The 8,909-nt window shown below is 40.6% G+C and overlaps 1 pseudogene; it reads left to right on the top strand.

Annotated features, from left to right (window-relative positions):
• Positions 1-229: 229 nt before the first annotated feature.
• On the top strand, positions 230-3,041 carry LOC107285951 (annotated as a pseudogene).
• Positions 3,042-8,909: the final 5,868 nt, after the last annotated feature.

The following is an 8,909-nucleotide window of genomic DNA, read 5'->3' as shown; positions in this document are numbered from 1 at the left end:
GAAGCCCAAATGCAGAAAAATCCCAGGATAATGATGATTGGACTAGAGAGTCAGCAGCTTTTTCTGAACATTAAGAGGACTCTGAGATCATAGCCTGCTGAAATGAAACTGCTAGTGGAGAAATTTCACTAAAACAAAAATATTTTCATTGTATTTGGAAAAAGATCTTGAAAGCACCTTCTTGAATTCATGAACCCACTTTGGTGCTCACTTCCATTTTTAGAAGTAATCCCCTCATTCATACATTTCTCTGATTTTTCTTTCTGTTCAGAAGGCCCCCTTTTCTAGGTGTACGGAAAGTTGCCTCCCAGGATATACCAAGCTGATGAGAGAGGGAGAACCAGTTTGCTGCTATGACTGTTCTTCATGTACGGAAGGAACTATCTCTGTGCAGGAAGGTAGGTAATTCAAGAACAAAGAAGAAGCACCAGTCTTTTATTCTAAGGAAAATATAGTAGCAATAGGAATTGCACTTAGACTTATATGTTGCTTCATAGTGCTTTACAGCATGCTCTAAGCAGTTTACAGAGTCAGCATATTGCCCCTCAAAAATCTGGGTCCTCATTTTACTGATCTTGAAAGGATGGAAGGCTGATTCAACCTTGAGTTGATCAGTATCAAACTCTAGGCTGTGGGCAGAGTTAGCCTGCAATAATGCATTCTAATCACTGTGCCACCACGGCTCTGGTATTAGCAAGATTTGTTCTCATATACCAATATGTTACATCTAGACTCAGGAAACAGACTAAAAACACTGCAAGAATTGTTTAGTGAAGGTAAAATTCACCATGGTAGATGCTTTCACAAGTTGCTGAAACAATAACAAGCAATTTTGAAAAAGATTGAGAGACCTTAAGAAACACGACAGCATTTGAAACACATATAGAAAACAAGATTTATGATTAAGAACCATATATAAATTGTTTTTGAAATACAACATGGAGATGGAAGAAATAAACATTTTTATGATAAAATGGATGCAAAATGTCAAACAATTAATCACAATACAAAAATGAGAAGAGCTTTCAAAAAGAAAAATACAGAAAATTCACACCAAGTTATAATTTAAGGGCAAATTGCTGCAAAATGTATTTTGAATGTTCTACAACTACATCAACAATTGCAAAATAAACAAATAATAGAACATTTAATGTTGGACAGGCCATGAGAAGAAGGAACACATTATCATCTGTAGTGGTTATGCAAAAAAAACCCTCAAAAGCATTGGAATGAAATACATCAAATTATTCAGAAAAATCCTATACAAAATGAACCGAAATCACAAATATTCTTTATAGGTATAGTTTCAAAAAGCAAAATAAATAAATAAATCCTAACCCTAACCCTAACCTCAGACTCTACTAAGATATTTTTTCTGGCAGTTGCAAGAACAAATTTAGGAGAAAATTGGAAAAATAGATATTTTGTCAGTGATGTCAGATTGGGAGGTCAATTTGGAGAATATGCAGCAGTGACACAATTGACAATACCTACAACAGTGATTTTTGTCAACATTAAGTCATGTGGACATGAACTCCAGCATTCCTCAGAAGCCATGGAATTCAGGGAATTGGGGAATTCTGGCTGAGGAATTCTGGGAATTCAAGTACATGTCTTAATGTTGTGAAGGTTGAGAAACACTGATCTACAGTATCTGTGATGAAGTTTAAGCAACTTTTGAAAAGAATAGCTCTCCTATGTGGAACACATTGAACAGCAGGATATATTTAAAGCTTTAGAACATGATTTTTAACTAGAAAGTTGTGAGATGAATCAAAACTAATATCAGATGCCAGCAAGAATCTTTACACTTTAAAGTAAAACATACATACACAGAGAAACAAATAGATTATGTATGGAAGTGGTGTGTTTGTGTGTGTATTCTACTCACAGCTTGGGGAAATAATGAAAGGGAAGAGAGGAATGGTTTCCATAAATATAATTATCTACTTTATTCATGCTTAGTAATTAAGCTTTTTTTCATTGCATTTCATTATTCTAATAATATAATTTCTTTAAAAATAGAGAGAGAGAGAAAATCTTCATTGCTCTATCTACATCCTGCTTATGGTCGGTTGGTCATGATGTGCTGAATGTCATTGAATCACTATTTAAAAAGCAGTTGTGTTTTACAGATGTAGCCCAATGTGCAAAATGTCCAGATGACCATCTCTCCAACAAGAAGCGGGATCAGTGTGTCACCAAAGTTATAACTTTCCTGTCCTACAGAGAAAACTTAGGTGTCATCCTGGCTGTCTCTGCCCTTTTTTTTGTCTCTTACCACTGCCTTAGTTCTAGGAATTTTTATTAAATATCGAGAAACTCCCATAGTCAAAGCTAACAACCGTGATCTCACCTACATTCTGCTGATCTTTCTCCTGCTTTCCTTCTTGACTTCCCTTCTATTCATTGGTCAACCCAAGAAAGTGACATGCCTTCTTCGACAAACTGCCTTCAGTATTGTTTTCTCAGTTGCTGTGTCATCCTTGCTGGCCAAGACTATCATGGTGGTGATGGCATTTCTGGCCACAAAGCCAGGAAGCAAAATGAGGAAATGGCTGGGTAAATCTTTGGCCAATTGCATAATCTTCTCCTGCTCTGGTGTTCAGGTGGGCATCTGTTTCATATGGCTGGGAATCTTTCCCCCATTCCCAGATTCTGACTTATATTCCCAAAAAGGGCAGATCCTACTGCAATGCAATGAAGGTTCAGTTATCATGTTCTATTCTGCCCTTGGCTACTTGGGCTTTCTGGCTTCCATCTGTTTCTTGGTGGCTTTTCTAGCCCGAAAACTACCAGGGGGTTTCAATGAAGCCAAGTGGATCACCTTCAGCATGCTGCTCTTCTGCAGTGTTTGGGTTTCTTTTGTCCCCGCCTACCTGAGCACCAAAGGAAAATACATGGTGGCTGTGCAGATCTTCTCCATCCTGACCTCCAGCCTCGGCTTACTCGGCTGCATCTTTGTCCCCAAATGTTATATCATCATTCTGAGACCTGACATGAATGCGAAGGAGCATCTAATGATGAAAAACAATGAGTGATCTAGATTTTGGCAGTTATATTTTATCCAAATTATTGCTAAGTTAAAATAAGACATTGCAAACATTTATTTGTTCAAATAATTTTTTCTTCCTCCCATGTGATTAATCTTACTATCAATAAATAGCATAGTGAAGGTTATTGATGTTTCCTCCACCAATTTAAAACCATGCCTTTTGTCTTCTAACCTACATTTCTTCAATATCCATTCAATGTATGAGATTAATACATAAGAGAGGAGAATACAGTGTTGTCTCATTTCTTTACTGATCTGGGATCATACTGTTTAACTCTGTTTTGTTCAGAGTCTGGCTTCGAGTCCTTGTGTAAATTTTTTAAAAGGACAAAGAGATATTGTCAGATTGTCATTTCTCAAAAACATTCCATAGCTCAACATAATTTCTTTTAATTATTCATTTATTTTAAAAGATTTGTACGGCCACCTATCTTAAGACATATTTTATGTTTTATAATGTTCAAAAGCCATGATCTTAACCAGTGTTTTTGTTTTCTGTTTATCCAATCAGGAAGTGACATCTACTTTGGGTACTTAACTTATCCTTCCAATTTCCCTACAATTTCACTCCACTCTCTTTTTCCTGTTTCACCAAATTTTAAGTTAAACCAGCCAAATGCATTTCCCTCAGGGTTCTAGTCCCTAACAGCATCATGAGGATATGAGTCGCCTGCAGGGTTCTAGTCCCTAACATCTATATAATAGGCTGGCCCAGTGGGACTGCTTTCTCCAAAATCAGCAAGCAGGTCACTTCATCAGCCCTCATGACAACTGAACTGACTTTCAAAAATAAAAACTGAATTGCTTTTTTCCCCTTTTACTAACTACAAAGGTTGGCTCACAGAAGCAGAATAACAAAAATGCCAGGCAAATAAAATGCAGGTGCCACAAGTTTCTGAAACCAATTTAGAGATGTTTTATCAAGAAGATTTGCTCGTTATAATTTTTAGATGAGATGTAAATCTCTTGCCAATGAAAACAATGATCAAAAAACCAGACCCAGGAAACTACAGACTAATCAGTCTGTTATCAAAATTTGAGAATATCATGGAAAAGATAACCGAAAACAGATCTGTGAATATCTCAAAGCAAATAAAGTTATAACTTTATAACCTTCACCCATAGCTCAATTGAAATGCTCTCAACCACATTTTGCATGAAATTTGCACCCTCTTTTCCCACCCTTATTCTGCCTTTTTTCCCTATCTTCTGGTCACTGCAGTCTCATGTCTTGGGAGAAAAAAAATCTTTTTACCCTTATTCCAACCAATTTCAAACAAAATCTCAAGGATTGTAAAGGAAATTACATAGGCAAATGTTACTTTAAGAGAGTTTTTCCTTACTTGCACCTAAAGACAATGAAAACATACCCAGTTGACACTTTTCTTCCTGCTGCATTCATGTGATGTTCCGTTTCCCCAATCTATGATGAAACCAAATGCAATCAATTTTTTTTACAGTCATTCACCAGCATTTACAATAAAAGAATACAACAAAAAGAGAAACAGTGTAATACAACAATTTGTTATTGGGGAAAGGAAAAAAAAGAATAGGGCAACAAAATAGTAGATCTAATAAAAAGTTCTGTGCAGTTGTATAACTTGGTGAATATAATTGACCGGATGATATTTCAGTACAGGGTTAACATCAGAAAAAAAATCCCTTAGAGGTAAGCACTTATTTTTGTCCTCAAAAGCAAAGCAATATGCCATCTTTTCTATTTCGTCTTGGATCAACTATGGGGTCATCTGTGACATTCCAGAGCAGAAACATTATTTCCCTTTTTTCTATCTGGTGAGTCAAAACAAGTCTTCTCACTTGGTAATTGTCAAGTTGAATGGACATGGATTGCCCTTGTGCTCTGGATAATGAAAGTGGAGAAAAGTTCAGAAGAACGTTTGTGCCAGCAGCCACAAGGGAAGGTATCTGTGTTGCATTCTCTGTAAGCTTCCCCATGGTTATTGAAGCTTGGAGGAAAAAGCACGTCCTTCAATATTTTAGTGACACTAAAGGGAAACGTATTGTTTGCCAATTGGACTCTCAGGCAATATAATACTAGCATTAATACTAGCTAACTCAAAGAATTGAAAAGAAAAAAAATCCTGTTTAAGGAAAAAGGATGGATTGCCATAGCTTTGTCAGATTTAAATGTGAGGTTATTTTATCGTTTTTTTAATCTCTACAGTATAACCATCTTTTACTATCCTTCTCAACTAAGGCAAAGAAAAGAACACAATATTATGATTTTATTGTACATTATTCTGCTACAGGGATGTTTGTGGAGACGGCATTTCAGTGTTCTTATTCAAGTCCTTTGTTGTCTAAGAAAGCTTGGAATACATGCCTGGAAAAAGAGACCTGGGAAATCCCATCCCCGGATCTAATGGGAAGAATCCTGTCTGAGGATGGCTCCAGCATTTCCACAACAATCCAGGTTCTGGCCTCGGTCCTCAGTGCTGCCTTTTCCTCCCAAATGAGTAAGAGGAGGATGCCTGCTGGGGAGCATCAGACACTCCAGATGGTACAGCGGTGGCATGTAATCCTTCTTCAAAATTTTGCTGATGGTTTCCTTCCAATTCTTAAAGGTACCTTAAAGATAAGCAGAGATAATGGGGATAACCCAACAACGATTGCCTGTTTCTAATATTTCTTCTGAGCAGATGAGGAAGCTTAGAGAGAGAGACAAAGAGAGAGATTGTGTTGCTGAATCTTCTAGATTAAACCTGGTGGGCCAATTCAGGATGCTTGTGGGAAGAAGATCTGATATCTCAAGAGACTGGAAGATTCTTTCAAAAACTGCTGAATAAATAAGCAGTAGGATGTGACAATAACCATCATGCTCTGTTGAACATTCCAAAATTGGCCTGATGTACTTTTGGCTTCCTATCCTGCCATGCAAAGAGGAGTCAAGTTTTTCTTCCTCTTAGCATCTTCAGGAAACAAGCAGGTCAGCTGACCTGCTTCTCACTACAATTTCTGGTTATAGCCTGGAGATTTTATAATTTGTTTTAATTAATTGTTCTCCTCTGGGTCCAAATTTTAAGCTAGACGAGCATAATGAGTCTCCCTCAAGGTTCTAGTCCCTAACAGCAGAATGAGGATACGTGTCTCCCTCAGTGTTCTAGTCCCTAACACCTACATACTAGGCTGGCCCAGTGGGACTGCTTTCTCCAAAATCATCAACTAGGTCAGTTCATCAGCCCCTCATGACAAATGAACTGACTTTCAAAAATCAAAACTGAATTGCTTTTTCTCCTTTTACTCACTACAAAGGTTGACTCAAAGCAGCAGAATAACAAAAATACCAAGCAAATAAAATCCAGGTTCCACAAGTTTCTGAAATCAATTTAGAGATGTTTTATCAGGAGCTTTGCTCAGTATAATTTTTAGATGAGATGCAAATCTCTTGTCAATGATGATGAAAACAAATTATGAAAAATGATGAAAAAAACAAACAGATCCAGGAAACTATAGACCAATCAGTCTGGTATCAATACCTGGGAAGATCATGGAAAAGATAATAATAAATCAGATCTGTGAACATCTCAAAACAAATAAAGTTATAACTAGGATCCAGCATGGGTGTATTAAAAACAGAACATGCCAAACCAATCTTATTTTATTTTGTGACAAAGTGACTAAATTAGTACACCAGCAAAATGCTGTGGACATAGTATACTATTTCTTGGTAAGCCATAAAAATATGGGGTAGACATCATCTGCACCAGATGGATTTGTAACTGGCTGATAAACCACTCAACGAATAATTCTTAATGGTACTTGTTGTGTCCTTGGCCTGTTGAGGAAACTCAGCAGGCCCAGAAAGGTTGCAATTGGTCCCGGGCATTGCAAAAGCTGCCCGGGACCAGACAGAGCGGTGCCAGCCTTGTGCGCATGCGCAAGGCGCGAAAAGTGCTGTGTTCCTATTGGTTAGCACTATCTGGGTTCCTCACCCTATAAAAGGCCTGCGAGCCTTTTGCTCTTTGCTTGGAGTTGGAGAAGGAGAATAAAGAGCTATTGTTTTCCACAATGCGTCTTCGTCAATTGCTTGCGAACCGAAAACCCAACACTGGCGACAAAGGTGGGATCCTTTGCAAGCTTAAGAAATGAAGAAGGACTTACCCAGGAAGTCCTGACAAGGGAAGACGGCATCTGCATCAGCGTCCCATTCCGCCAGTACAGCATTGCTAGGGAGTGAGCTTGGCTAAAAGACCCTTTTCCAAACATCAGCTTGCCAAGGAAGCGATTGGTGAAGATCATAAACTTTACGATGTCAAAGATTGGCCGCTTGACTGATTTTGATGTCTCCCACCCAGAGAGATGGAATTCCTACATAGCACAGGTGGAGACTTACTTCAGAGTAAATCAAATAAGAGAAGATGGCCTGAAGGCAGCAGCTCTTTTGTGTGCCTGTGGACCAGAAGCTTTTGACATCGCAGAAAACCTGGTGGCCCCTGCACCTCTCGAGTCAGTCACATATGCTGATCTGAAAAAGATGCTGAAGGAACATTTCCAGACGGAGTTATCCGTCATTTCTTGGAGGCACGCGTTCGAGCAGAGAGACCAGAGGCCGGGTGAATCTGCTGTGGACTTTATTGCCTTAAGGCAAGCGGCCAGGCCTTGTGAGTTCAAGGATCTGGAAGAGAGGCTGTGAGATCGCTTTGTTTGCGGCTTAAGGAGCAGAGACTTACAACAGAAGATATTTGCAAAAGAAGATGCTTCCTTCCAAGATGCCTTACGAGAGGTGGCAGCTGAGGAAGCAGCTGGCGGAGCTGTGAAGGCATTGTGGCTCACCAGGAACCCTCCAGACACGGCAACTGTCCATCTAGAGAACGCTCGAGAAGGGTCAGAAGCGGATCCTGAAGAGGAGGTGGACAGACTTCACCAGCCAGCTGAGAGGAGGCAGAAGAGACATCTGGACAAGGCCCCAGCAGCTCTTCAATGCTTTGGGTGTGGAGGATGTCACAAGCGAGCTGATTGCAGGTTCCGCTCCACCATTTGCAGGGCGTGTGGCAAGCAAGGCCACATCGCATCCATCTGTTTGGGTCGCCAGAAGGCCCAACCTCAGGAAGAATTGCTTCAGAAAGGCTTTTCTTCAGGCCAACCTGATCTGGCATGCAACATCAGCTCCCTTTCACCCTTCCACCAACGGGCAAGTGGAGAGAATGGTGCACACCGTCAAAGATGCACTCAAAAGACTAACATATGGTAGCTGGCATCACAGGTTAGCAGATTTCCTTCTTGCACATTGCACCATACCATGCACTGCCACCGGGAAGAGCCCAGCTGCACTACGCTGGGGTCGCCGCCTCATTACTAAGTTGGATAGATTGCACCCTGACCGGGTGGCTTCACAGGTGTCACAGCCACAGGCACCTAGGAGACTTCAGGTGGGCGATCCGGTCTGGGTAGGAACTATGGTCCTGGATACATCTGGGTTTCTGCTGTCATCTGTAAGATCTCTGGACCTCTCTCATACGAAGTGACCTTGGGAGATGGCCGCGTCCTGAGGCGTCACATCGATCAACTGTGCTGGCGGTTGTCCCATGATGCTTCCACCCCTGCCTCCACTCTCGGGGGGGAGGGGGCCCAGGAGCCAGATCACACTTCAGGTCAACATTCTGAGACACTGCCCCATTGCTCCTGGGAATTACCGCAGGACACTAGGGATTTCCCAGGGGTGGAGCAAGGGCATCCTCACAATTCAGCAAGTGCGCCGAATAGGGAGTCATGCGTATCCGCAAGAGCTCCAAACAGGGATTCACCTGAGGAGTTTGCCATAGAGGTGGCTCCTGACTCTGGCACTTCTACCACTGGGGTCTGGAATTATTGGGGCACTCCTGCAATGCAGGTC

The sequence above is a fragment of the Protobothrops mucrosquamatus genome, unplaced genomic scaffold (assembly GCF_001527695.2).
Source record: "Protobothrops mucrosquamatus isolate PMUCROS unplaced genomic scaffold, P.Mucros_1.0 scaffold_84, whole genome shotgun sequence".
Lineage (NCBI taxonomy): Eukaryota > Metazoa > Chordata > Lepidosauria > Squamata > Viperidae > Protobothrops > Protobothrops mucrosquamatus.
Note: the sequence above shows the minus strand (reverse complement) of the source record. Positions and strands in the feature narration are given on the sequence as shown.